Source organism: Mesoplodon densirostris, chromosome 10 (genome assembly GCF_025265405.1).
Source record: "Mesoplodon densirostris isolate mMesDen1 chromosome 10, mMesDen1 primary haplotype, whole genome shotgun sequence".
NCBI lineage: Eukaryota > Metazoa > Chordata > Mammalia > Artiodactyla > Ziphiidae > Mesoplodon > Mesoplodon densirostris.
Genome location: NC_082670.1, coordinates 87,544,220 through 87,557,984, shown reverse-complemented (window position 1 = coordinate 87,557,984; position 13,765 = coordinate 87,544,220).

Genomic DNA, 13,765 nt, shown 5'->3' with positions numbered 1-13,765 from the left:
GTGGCCTTTCAAGTATAGACGTGAGCACATAGGGGAGATGGGTAGAGCTCCAGCAGGATCTGCTTCATTCTCCTTAACCCAGACTTTATTAATCTCCCTAAGTTCTTTATGATGATCCTACTTTATGATGTTATTATAATATAGGCAAAATCTTTCAAACTATATTCTTAGGCATCTTCTCATCTGAAGACTATAGTCCAGCAAGATTAGGGTGTATATACCCTCCAGTTGAATGGACTTAGAATTTTGAGCTTGGACATCCAGATTTTATATAGGGTTGGTTTGGTAGATGCTCTCACAGAATTTACAGTTGAACTGGAGAGATTGGACATACACAAGTAAAAAATGTAAATTTAGAAATTTAAGGTACCAAAGTAAGTGCATTGGAATTTTCTAAGAAGTGAGATGTGGGATTTTGTCATTGGGAAAACTGCTGAAATTCCTAATGCTTTCACCTAGTATCATTTCCCATTTCACTCTGAAACTTCGAGGGATCTAAATAGGGCACACACTTAGCGCTGACTTCTTTTTTTTTTTTTTTTTTTTTTTTAATTATTTATTTATTTATTTATTTATTTATGGCTGTGTTGGGTCTTCGTTTCTGTGCGAGGGCTTTCTCTAGTTGCGGCGAGCGGGGGCCACTCTTCATCGCGGTGCGCAGGCCTCTCACTGTCGCGGCCTCTCCCGTTGCGGAGCGCAGGCTCCAGATGCGCAGGCTCAGTCGTTGTGGCGCACGGGCTTAGTTGCTCCGCGGCATGTGGGATCTTCCCAGACCAGGGCTCGAACCCGTGTCCCCTGCATTGCCAGGCAGACTCTCAACCACTGCGCCACCAGGGAAGCCCTAGCGCTGACTTCTTAAACTATCAACTGCATAGCTCAGTAGTGAAATGATAAATGATTTGGTGCAGCAGAGTAAAAATGGCCAAAGATTGGCCATGTTTCCTAGGATGCTAGGAAACATCCTATTGCATTATTCTGTTTCGTTATTTTTAAGAGGAAAGAGAGTAGGAAATGGGTTATTTCCCAACTGTGGCTTAAAGAAAACATCAAAGCTGGAGGCAAGACTTTTAAGTAAGAGTTTAAAATTGGAAAACACCTTTTGAGTATGTAAATGTTGCTAATTAGAGTGACTAACAATCAATTACTGAGTGTCAAATTTGTGTTCTTAGAAAGATGGGGAGGATGAAAACAGCACAGACTTTGCTGAGGGAAAAACCTGAGATCTAAGCTCCACTACTTATGAGCTAAGATATCTGGTAACTTAGCTCATCTGTCTGAGCCTAAACACCTCTTTTGTAAAAAGAGCATAGTAAGACCTGCCCCACAGTATGGTGAAAAGAATATGACATATAAATATAATATGATACATAAAAATGCTAGAGTCCATCAATGGGTGAACAGATAAACAAAACTGTGGTACATCTTTACAATAGAGAGTTACCCAGCAATAAAAACGAACTAACTATTGATGCACAAAAAAACATGGATTAATCTCAAACTAATCATGTCAAACCAAAAAGCAAAGAATATATATTGAAGGATTCCATTTATATAAAATTCTAGAAAATACAAAATAATCTATAGTGACAGAAAGCACATAAGCAATTGCTTGAGGATGGAGAAACCAGGAAAGGTAGGGAGTGATAGGTTAGAAAGAGGAACTTCTGTCGTGATGGAGATGTTTATCATCTTGACTGCTGTGATGGTTTCATGGGTGTATACATATGTCAAAGTTTATCAAAGTTATAATCTAAATACGTGCCCTTTATTGTGTGATAATTATACTTCAATGAAGCTGTTAACAAAAACAGTGTTAGTGACATAGTAGATTCTCAGTAAATGTAATTTTCCTTCTCTAAATGTGTGTTTACCTGACCTTGACTCAACCTTCTTGGGGTCAAATTTGGTGAGTACAAATCAAGTGAAGCCAGATAGAACTGACATTCATTATTCTGTCTGCCCCTTTCTTTTTCCTGTAACAGGATCTTCCCTTTTTTAGTAAATTATTCTTCTTTGGCTCAAAAATGTGGTTCTGGTTGGAGTTACCAATCATAGAGAACCAGTACTTTGGCCACTCAGGGATAAGCATGTGCAGCAAACACCAGTGCTGTGTGCCCAGCCCCCAACTTCCCTGACCTATGCTGCAAAAGGCTGGTACCTGCAACCTTCCACAGAGCTTTGCACTTGGGCTACTGGAGTTGCTTCACCTCCAGAGAGCCAGAGCTGGAAGTGCCTAGGAGATTATATCCTCTCAGGGCAACCTGTAGCCAACGACTGGGGCACAGGTGCAAAGGCCAGCTCCCCTGCTTCCACATAGGGCCAAACTCTGATGTGCAATTTATGGTCTGGAGCTCCCTGTGGGATCAGAGGGAGGCTGGCACTTCATCTGATATTGCAGCTTTGACAGACTCTTTTCCTTCCCTTACCCTGTTACCCTCATTTGCTTACCATTTTCTACTGGGAGAACTTCCTTAATAAAACCACTTGTACTTGAATCCAATCTAAAACATCATGGAAGCCCTTTTTCACCACAGAGATGTGTCCAGGAATGGAACTGGGACCCCAGATGGCCTCATCAGAATCTTTTAGATATTTTTAGAACTTGAGCTAGGGGATGAGGGCTCTCTTTCTTCTATAATCAACAGGCGGTAAGGATGTGATGTGGAAGTTCCTAGTACCCACTTCTTCATCTTGTGAAAAACTATTTTAAAAGAAGAAAGCCAAACTGAGAGAAAGTCATACCAGAGATGATGATGATGATGATGATGATGGTGATGGCTGGTGGGGAGAGGTGGGGGAAGAGAGAGAGAGAGAGAGAGAGAGAGAGAGAGCCTCCTCATGATGTTTAGGTACAAATAGTTATATTTCAGAACAGACACTGTTTTCTTCTGGAGTGTTTTATGTTGGTCAATAAATACCCTGAGTTTGGTTTAAGTTTTTGTCACTTGCAATAGAAGTCTTGATCAAAATTCCTGGTAAGCATTGGGACTGCCCTCGTGCCGCAGTGGTTAAGAATCCGCCTGCCAATGCAGGGTACATGGGTTCAAACCCTGGTCCGGGAAGATCCCACATGCCATGGAGCAACTAAGCCTGTGTACCACAACTATAGAGCCTGCAGTCTAGAGCCTGTGAGCCACAACTACTGAGCCCACGTGCCACAGCTACTGAGCCCATGTGCTGCAACTATTGAAACCCATGCTCTGCAACAAGAGAAGCCACCATAATGTGAAGCCCGCTCACCAAAATGAAGAGTAGCCCACGCTCACCACAACTAGAGAAAGCCCGTGCACAGCAACGAAGACCCAACACAGCCAAAAAAAAAAAAAAAAAAAATCCTGGTAAGCAATGGAACTAGGACTTTCTGCCCTTGCCATGTGAAATGCACAGTTTAGAACAAATTGGATCAAACAGGTGAATTGCTCTTATCCAGTTAGGCCACAGGCAATAGCCAATATTCAATGCTCAAAATTTTGCCTTTCAGAATCAGAGCTCAAAAGTTTTCACTTTCTTTTTCCTGGCAAAGAAATACAACGTGTATTTCGAGGTATAATCAAATACTTTTACAATATTTTTCATACTATATGGCAGTTGTTTTTAATAATATGAGCTGATTTTCTTTAGAATATGAAACTCTCCCTTTGTACAGACTGATGCTATGAAATCACTTAGAGAGACGAGGTTAATCTTAGATTTCTTCCATTAAAAATTATACGTTTCCCTGAGACACAGAATGATAACATAAAAACCCATTTTATCGTAAAAAGAAATGATCCTAATGGCATAGACTAACAGTGATAGTATAAAAATGACTTTCTGGGAAAGTTTAGCTAACAAATGCTCTGAACCTTTACTGAATCAAATGGATAGCAGGACCATTAACTGCTTGGAGAACTTTCAAATTGAAATTTGCTATTTCGTGCAGAATCTTGGAATAGTACTTCCTTGGCTTGGCTAAAATCAGACTAATGACATGAGAATTACTATTTTAATTCATTTAATGATTGTCTGATGACTTAGAACTTTTTGCTTCCCTCCTGCTATGGAATTTAATGAAATTAATCTATGAAAGGGTTCGATATATAAAATGCACAACATTTTGTGCAATAATTTCTGTTGTTCTCAGAGTTGGATATTTGGTGGGGGAAGAGATACATCTGGGATTACGAAAGTCCATAAAAAGGGGAATGACAATATTAAGTATTACATTTCTGCTCTAAGGACAAGTATTTATACCAGTGGTATAAATATTTATATTAGGGAAGGTTTTGCTCCTTCTCGCCCTCTACCAATACCCTGCCCATTTCAGGGACATTTGGCAATATATGGAAACAGTTTTGATTGTCACTACTCAGGGCATTTTCTACTGGCATCTAGCGAATAGAGGCTAAGCATGCTAATAAATATCCTACAATGCACAGGACAGCCTCCACAACAAAGAATTATCCAGTCTAAAATGTCAACAGTATTGAGGTTGAGAAACCCTAACTTATACTCTTGCTACCAAACATTCCCTTTCTTTCAACACTTCTGAGCTGCACCACACAGTGGTTAAGTGGTTAATTTGCAGAAGATGTATATTCATTGTACAACTTCTGGATCAGACTCTGGATTCCAGTCAGCCCTTCCACCTCCTAGCCATATGACCTCAGGCAGATCACTGCCTCTTTCTATGTCTTTTTTCTAATCTGTAAGAGAGGAATAGCATTTATCTCGTAAGGCTAGCTTGAGAACTGAGTCAGGTGGACACTCTCAGTAAATGTGCTTAACACAGTGACTGCACATAATACAGACTCAACTCAACTTAGCTATTGCTGTTTTTATTACTATGAGAAGAACTTGGGTACAGGTATGGGTGATGAAGCAAGATATTTTATTTGGTCTGTTTTGATGAAGCCATTTTGACACTAGGGATATTCTGATATAGCCTAAAACATAAAACACCAGAATTTCATTTTAAAAATTACTGCATAACTTCTACCACAGACATCCTTAGTCCAGTCTTACATCCTACCCCTCCCTTCTCTTTAAGCCTGAAACCTCTTGTCCATCCCTCATTCTCAACCTACCCCCAGCCTACTTTTGGACCTCCATGAACTCTCACCCTCTGCCCCTCTTTCTGCATCCCTAAACCCCACGGGCTTCAGGAAAAAGTTCCATGCAGTTTATACGCCCATACAGTACAAGCTGTAGGGTAAATTTTGTCAGCAGTCTTGCTTTGTTTGGTCTGCCTTTAAAAACAAATTTATTTTTTCATTTGTCTGCCTTTAGATAGGACATATACTTGTTGCCATGGTCCCCACAACTCCTTATTCCCTTGTATGGCGTACTGCGTTGTTCATTTAGGTTTTCTTGCTTTGTCTCCTAAAGGAAACCAGATTTGCCACCCATGACAGTAGATGCTGTAGAAGGATGATGCTGTGGGAAGGACTTAGGAATGCTACTGGGAAGAACTGGACGCTTCAGTAGCAGGCTCAAGAAGGTGGAGAAAAGGATGGCATTCTGGACAGGACAAAAGCTATGACTAAGTGTGCCAAGGTACAATTTATGAGGCCTTTTCTGAGGACAAAGAGTAATATACAAGTCTGGCTGAACAAACCTTTCATGAAGGAAAGCCACTGGGGAGACAGAAACAGGTATTTAACAGGTATAAACAGGTATTTAAGCCCTGGGTGTAAGAATTTAGATTTAACTTATAGGGATGGGAAGTATTAAATGATTTAAAATAGGACAGAGAAGGGACAAGATGAAAAGGATCTTTTAAGTCCTTTAAAAATACATTTAATATTTTTTTACTATCAATATGTGTTAATTATGATAAATTTAGATAACAATAAAGAAAATAAAAATCACCCCAATCCCACCTCCTAGATTTCAAATTATTTACAGTTATATACACACATTTTCAATAACAAAAATTAAAGTAACAAAAATTTTAGCTTTTTAAAAAAATCTTATATATCAATATGTTTCCCACATCATTAAATATTTTTCAAAGTACTGTTTCTGATATAATTGCAGAAGTAAGCAAATATCTGTGTTCATTGCAGTGTTACTTGTAATACTAGAACAAGCACTAAATGTGAAAACCACACAACTGTGCATTAGCAGGAGCAACTGATCCCATTAATTCATTCCACAAATATTTACTGAGCACCTACTATATGCCAGGCACTGTTCTAGGCATTGGGAATACAATAGCAAACAAAGCAGACAAAAATATTTGCACTCTCTGAGGTAACATTGTAATGAGTTTGTATGCTGCTGCAGGGGTTTGCAAAGTTTTTCTGTAAAGGGCCAGATATTACATATTTTTAGTCATAGGTTCTCGGTTGCATCTATTCAACTTTGCCATTGTAACTGGAAACCAACCATAGATAATACATAAACAAATGGGTGTGAGTGAGTTCCAATAAAACTTTATTTACAAAGACAAGTAGTGAGCCAGATAGATAGATAAATAGGGATAGGGATATATACATTGATATATCAAAATAGAAAATGTATATATAGAAAATTTGTTGAAGAAAACTTCTTAAAGAAATGAACTATTAACAGTGGCTACTACCTTCAGAGACTTAAAAAATCTTACAGTGTGCATACACTGCTTCTTTAAATAAATTAAAATTTTATAATATGTTTTTGGCATTGTTCAATATTCTAGTATGGCTTTTTTATTAACTATTCACCAGCTATGTGGTTTCCAAATTTTCGTTGTTAAATAAATTGCTGCAATTAATATCTTTGAACAAAAATTTTTGACTGCAAATTTAAGTATTTGTTTAGGATAATCCCTAGAAATAAAATTATTTGACTAGAGGATTTAAACTCTTAGGCTCTGGATATATATTGCCAAATTGTCCTCTAGAAGGATGTAACAATTCACACTTCTACTGACAATATTAAAAAGTATTTATTTCCTCCACAATTGTGCCCAAATTGGGCATTTTTATTGGTTTAAAAACATATACATTTTAAAAGGTAATATTATCTTTTATTTTGCATTTCTTCAGTGCTATCAGTGAAGCTGGCTCTTTTTCTTGTTTACTGGCCACTTTTACCTTTTCTTTTTTGAATTTCTTATTCACATCATTTGTTCATCATGGTGTTATTTTCCTCAGAGCTTCTAGGTACTTGAAATACTTCCATGTGAAATTTTTACTTGTCTCCCTTCATTTTCTCCCTTGTGGCATTACTGTCTTCACTCTTGTGGACACTCTTGCCCTCACTTTGGTGTAAGGTTATTCCTATTTCTTCTTAAACATAATTTTTGAAAGGAAATTTACAGAGGTTTGTAGCATGAAGAAATCTCTTCAGGCAGGTTCTTTGAGGTAGCTAAGCTCTTCTTAGCCTCTATGGATGGCCATTGTCTCTGAAAGAAATCTGGTAACATTCCTTTTGCCTACACTATCAAGAGTTCTCCATGTTCTTTCAGCCCAAGGTCGTAAGGACCAGCAGCCGATCTAGGTAGAGAGGCTAGGACTCTTTACCTACTGTCTTTATAGAAGCCAGGGCATCGCTTCAGAAGCTGATCTGCCTTTTTGACTTGGCTTTCAGTTGATTCACTTCTATCATAATTACATGCTTCCTCTTTCCAGAGCTCAACAGAGCTTGATATCAGAGGAGAAGAAATCACTATTTGCGTCACTTCTATTTCTTCTTTAAAACTATATTTTATTTTTTTAATCAGGTTCTCCCTGATTCTCTGCTCTTGCTGCGGCTAATCTTTTTAAATATATCAAATAGAAAACAACCAAACGCTTTCTGGAATGCTTGAGTCTCTTCAGGATCAGCTATTTTATGACTACATTATGGGGCCTAGACTGCAGGGATACTTAGAGCATCCATGCTGAGCTAGAAATGATACAGAATAGGATAAAATCCAGTAATTGAGTTGGTCATGAAAACAGGCAAGAGTACAGTTTAGAACTGTAGTTTGGAAGCCTTTTTCTTTTTCTCCCTCTCTCTCTCTCTCTTTAAGTAGCAGAACCTTTCTTACCAACACAATCTCAAGTGCCCTTCCTCCCAACCCAGATAAAATATTGATATGAACTAATCTGGTCAGTTTAAAGGGAGAGGCAATATAGTTTTACTTGGGTCCACATCTCCTTGACTTCCCTGGAAGTCACCGGCAGCTTTGCAAGACAATCACTGCTTCAGAGACCTGCGTCTCTCTGCTCTAAGGCTTTGTCTAACCACAGGGGCATAACTGTTCCGAGGAAAGGGAAGCTGGAAGTGCCTCAAGGAGCAGCTCTCAACCAGTGAGGCATGGGAGTTGGTGGAAAAACATGACCACTTCCTCATCCCTCGATGGGACCATTTTGAGGTATGTTCCATAACATTCTATCAGAGTGCTCTCTGAAACTGAACCCCAATTGCCTACAGCCTGTTCCGTCTTCCCTGTCTCACTTCCCCATTCCTTTTCCTGCTGCCAAGGATCACCTCCTAAATAAGCTATTTGTACCTAAATTAGGAACCGAATTCATATAACTTGTACCTAACAGGAATGCAATTAAGAAAATAGTGAGATGATACAAAGTCTGCATATCAGTTGGATAGCATAGACCTCTACTGGTAAATATGGCAGTCACTAGCTATGTGCAGCTATTCAAAATTAAATATAAATTAATTAAAGTTAAAAATTTATTTTCTGGGCCTCCCTGGTGGCGCAGTGGTTGAGAGTCCGCCTGCCAATGCAGGGGACACGGGTTCGTGCCCTGGTCTGGGAGGATCCCATATGCCACGGAGCGGCTGGGCCCGTGAGCCATGGCCGCTGGGCCTGTGCATCCGGAGCCTGTGCTCCGCAACGGGAGAGGCCACAACAGTGAGAGGCTCGTGTACCGCAAAAAAAAAAAAAAAAAAAAAAAATTTATTTTCTTAGTTTCACCAGCCACATTTCAAGTGCTCAGTAGCCATACATGGCTGATGGCTATGGTATCAGACAGCACAGTTATGGAACTTTTCCATCATTGCAGAAAGATCCATTAGATAGTGCTGGTGTAGATTCAATCCCAGATTGATCGAGATTGGCCTCTTCCTAGTCATTCCCTCAGGCAACTTACTCTCTGCTGTGAGACTCAGTTTGCACATCTGTAAAATACGGCTGTGGTGAGGATTAAGTAAGATAATTTCTGTAAAGCTTTGAGAAAGCACCTACATGTTCAATAAATGTAGGGGAATGAGAGAGAGAGGTAAGGGAGAGATGGATCTTGAAGGCATCTAAGAACTCTGAGGAACAGTGAACAAAACCACTAGTGTAGTGTGTGATCCAGGGCAGGTTATTTCCCTTCATGGGACTCAACTTCCATGCTTGTTAGGGGGTACTGGCAGATTTCTAGATATTATTGAATCTTTGAATTTTCTTATTAGGGTGATTTTTGCACTGGTTTCATCTTCACTTAGTTATCTTTTTAGTCAATGTCAGTTGAATACCGCCTGTCTTCCAGGCACTGTACTGGGTGCAGGGTCATAAGAGCAAAGAAGGCACAGCCCCTGTCACTGCAGATTTTTAAATCCTAAAGAAAGACGCATACAAGAAACTAATGGGGTAATTGCCTAATGATAACCACTGAGATGATCCCCAGCCTTGTCTTCAGAGAAACTTCCTGAAGAGGGTGGTGACTGAAACCCTCTCTAGAGAAGAGAGAGCCTGAGCCCAGTGAACAACAGGGAAGAGTTGTTTCCATCAGAGGGAACAGCATGAAACCTTCATTTGGAGCCTCATTCCATACACTTTCTTCTCATGTACTAAGATTTTGGAGGGGTAGGGAAAGGTTAAGAAACATACTACAAGTGGGGTACGAAATGGAAAAGAAAATGAGAGAGAAAGAGAGGAATTGGATGATTTCTGTCATTTTCCTCTAGCTTTCTCAAAGTCCCACCTTCTGGGTCAGTGCTTCTCCAGTCATAGACAATGGATCACGTACAATAAAGATGGTGGGGTGGGAGAGGTACTTATAAAAATGCAGATCTCTGGGTGCCAAGACAGACTGAATCAGAACCTTTGGAGAATATAGCCCCAAAGACATTAAAACAAAACAGAAACCTCTTAAAGGAATTCTACTGGGGCTTCCCTGGTGGCGCAGTGGTTAAGAATCCGCTGGCCAATGCAGGGGACACGGGTTCGAGACCTGGTCCGGGAGGATCCCACATGCTGCGGGGCAACTAAGCCCGTGCACCACAACTGCTGAGCCTGCACTCTACAGCCCGCGAGCCACAACTACTGAGCCTGCGAGCCACAACTACTGAAGTCCGCGTGCCCAGAGCCTGTGCTCCACAAACAAGAGAAGCCACTGCAATGAGAAGCCCGTGCGCCGCAGCAAAGAGTAGGTGCGCAGCAAGGAAGACCCAACACAGCCAAAAATAAATAAATAAAAATTTTTTAAAAAAAGGAATTCTATTAAAAACCATTGCTGTGACTGCTTACTTCCTAATGAAGCAGGGCATTTGAAATGGAATGCCTTTAATTTTTATTTTGGTATTTATTTTATTATTTATTTATTTTTTGGCTGCTTTGGGTCTTCATTGCTGTGCACGGGTTTTCTCTAGTTTCGGTGAGTGGGGGCTACTCTTTGTTGTGGTGCGTGGGCTTCTCATTGCAGTGGCTTCTCTTGTCGCAGAGCATGGGCTCTAGGCGTCCAGGCTTCAGTAGTTGTGGCACATGGGCTCAGTAGTTGTAGCTCATGGGCTCTAGAGCACAGGCTCAGTAGTTGTGGCACATGGGCTTACTTGCTCCACAGCATGTGGGATCTTCCCAGACCAGGGGTCGAACCTGTGTCCCCTGCATTGGCAGGAGGATTCTTAACCACTGTGCCACCAGGGAAGTCCCTATTTTCGTATTTAAATGAAGGATGTCTTAATAATATTGAAAGTGCTAAATTCCACAGCTTTCGATTGCAGTGGGAAAACAGGTTTCTTTCTGAAGGGAATTTCTTTCCCACAATCTGGTACCATTTTTCTCTTTCAGTCCATGCTTCTCCACTGTCCTTTGTGTAAATGTTCTTCACTCCACTTTTACCATCTTCTTTATCCATTTCTAAATTTCCCGACCAATAGAATGTCATCGCCTTTGTTTCTATCCTTAACTCTCATTCTCCACTTATAGTCTTCCAGCTGACCTTGCCCCTGAATGCTCCTTCTCCTGGTTTCTGATGTTCCTTACTCTTACTTCTTTTTCATCTTGACTTTGACCTGTTACTATGGCTCTACCTTCCCTCCCCCACATTCTCTCCAGGATATAGTGAGAATTTCTCTTGAGCTCACTGTGGTTTTGTCAGAGGAGACACTTTTAGTTTCAGATCCCTTTCCTTCTGTGCACCTTATAATTTAAATAAGCTGCTGAAAATGTCATCAGAATTAATCATTTTAATGCATTATTGAAGAGGGAAAAAATAACTGCAGCACAATGGAAATTCTTTCTGTGCCATTGGCAAATAACACAATTGAAGCATTGGCTAAAATGGCTGTCACAAATAGCAACAGAGATATTACCAGTGTACATAATGAAAGCCCAAAGTTTCTTTGCCTGTAAATTCAAGAAATCTTTAATTATCCATTAAAGAAGAAATAACCAAACAAAATCCACAAATGCCCTTTGTTTCATCATCTTAATAGTGATTTTCATTCCTGACAGGGAGTGGCATGAACTCAAATACGTTATCCATGAAAATTAGGATTGTTTTGTAAAAAATTCTATTCATTTCTACTGGTTACAATGAGTCTGTATTTGTCAAATGGTTGTTATGCTTAAATGAAAAGGTAATGATAAACAACCACTGGAACTGCTAGATGCATGATCCCTGTGCTAGGTTTCCTGACATGCCTCTTTGGCAAATCTGGGCCCAGGGAGTAATCAGTGTGGATATGAAAATGAGCACATTTATTTCACTGTTAACAGGGACTGCTAAAATGAAAGAGAAGGTGTGTGGGTCTACTGATGTTTTTATTTTCTTTCCTGGAACAATTAACTCAATAAGAAATAGTGTAGGCAGGTTGTTCTAAATCCAAAGTTTGATGAAGGAGTTTTGGAACTTACTATTTCCAGTGTATGCAAAGTTTATGAGAAGTGCTACATTGTTAACTCCTAGTTCAAATAAGATGCTGTCATACGTGGCCTTCATTTCACTAACGGGGAAACAGGCTCACTGATGTAAATGGTAAACAAACAAACATGAAAAAGGATTTCTTAGTCAAGCAAAGAAAGCCTAGTGGCTAACAGCCACTGGGATCTCCAGTGCTTGACAATGCACTTGTAATGGGGAAGAACCCTTTGTATTCTATTACAAGTTAATCACTAAACGATGTTGCCTATAAGCTTAAATTATATGTAAGGCCCATCTCTGGGAACCCTGCCTCCCAGGTAATGAGCATTCAACTAAAATACCTTTGCTTAGCTCACAGGGAACATCCTGACCAGGCCCACCCGGGAATGACTGCAGGGAGGAAGAAATTAACACATCCCCTCCTGGAGGCTGACAGGAATCAGGAAATGTTTGACTTTACTCCCTCCCTTTTTAGTATAAAAAAAGCCTGAATTCTAACTCAGGCAAGTTAGAATGGGTTCTTCGGGGCACGAGTCCACCATCTTCTCGGTTTGCTGGCTTTCTGAATAAAGTCACTATTCCTTGCTCGAGCAACTTGTCTCTCAATTTATTGGCCTGTTGTGCAGCAAGTAGTACGAGCTTGGACTCAGTAACACACTGGCAAAATACATACTATTATAATCCCCCTTTCACAGATAAAGGATTGAGGCTGCGAAATAACTGGCCCAAGCTCAGAGTTATTAAATCACAGAGTCAAGACCTGAACTCAGTTTGTCTGATATCTACCTCTGTGCTTCAATCTGATCCCAGACAGTACAGAATGCTTTGTTAGTGGTATTGCCTATGGCCACAGTTACTACTCAAGCAGTTCACAATTGCAATACTGATAAAGAAAAAGCATAGAATCACTGTTTATTCACCCTTAGCCCAATGCTTCTACATGTCAGGGCTGACCTAGACCCCTGGTAGAAGATAGGTCTTGTACCCATGTGTCAAGACTCTCTGAGAGCAGCATTTAGTCATCACCTCCGTCTACGAATCACAGGATTTTCATTCTACATTTAGGAACCCAGTGGAAGAAGGCAGAGTAACTTGTCTCTTGATTCACTGGGAAACTTCTTGAGAGTTTACCGCTATGGTTTGGTTTGTCTGCTTTTTTAAATTTTTTTTAGTTCTCAAACTAAATAACTCCTTGAGAAGATTATTTAAAATGCAGATGTCGGACTCCATCCTAAGTGATTCTGGTTCAGTAGGTCTAGAGTGGAGCCCAGGAATCAGTATCTGCCAAGTTCTAAAAATGTAAAGGTTCCCTGAACACTATCCTCCACCCTCTTCCTGGAGACAACCACTTTACACTCTTTTAATACTTTCATCTGGCACATACATGTCTCTACTGTTCTCCAGTGTTATCAAGATAAGTTACAAAGTGTCAGGGGCCTTATGACCCATATCTCAGATTGGCTCTGGTGTTTCACATTAGATATCAAATATTTATTAAGAATATATCAGAGGAAGAAACACAACATTTACTAAGACCCTGCTATGTGCAAGGTCTTTACATACAGCATCTCACTGAATACTTACTATCTCTGTATGACCTCGGTAGTTCCTCAGGTCACAGATTCACAGAAGGCAGAAGTGAGATTTGAATCCAATCCAGTTTCACGGAAAACCTAGTGCTCATCTCAGCAAAGCACAGTGCAGAACTCTTTGGTGGATCCTTGACC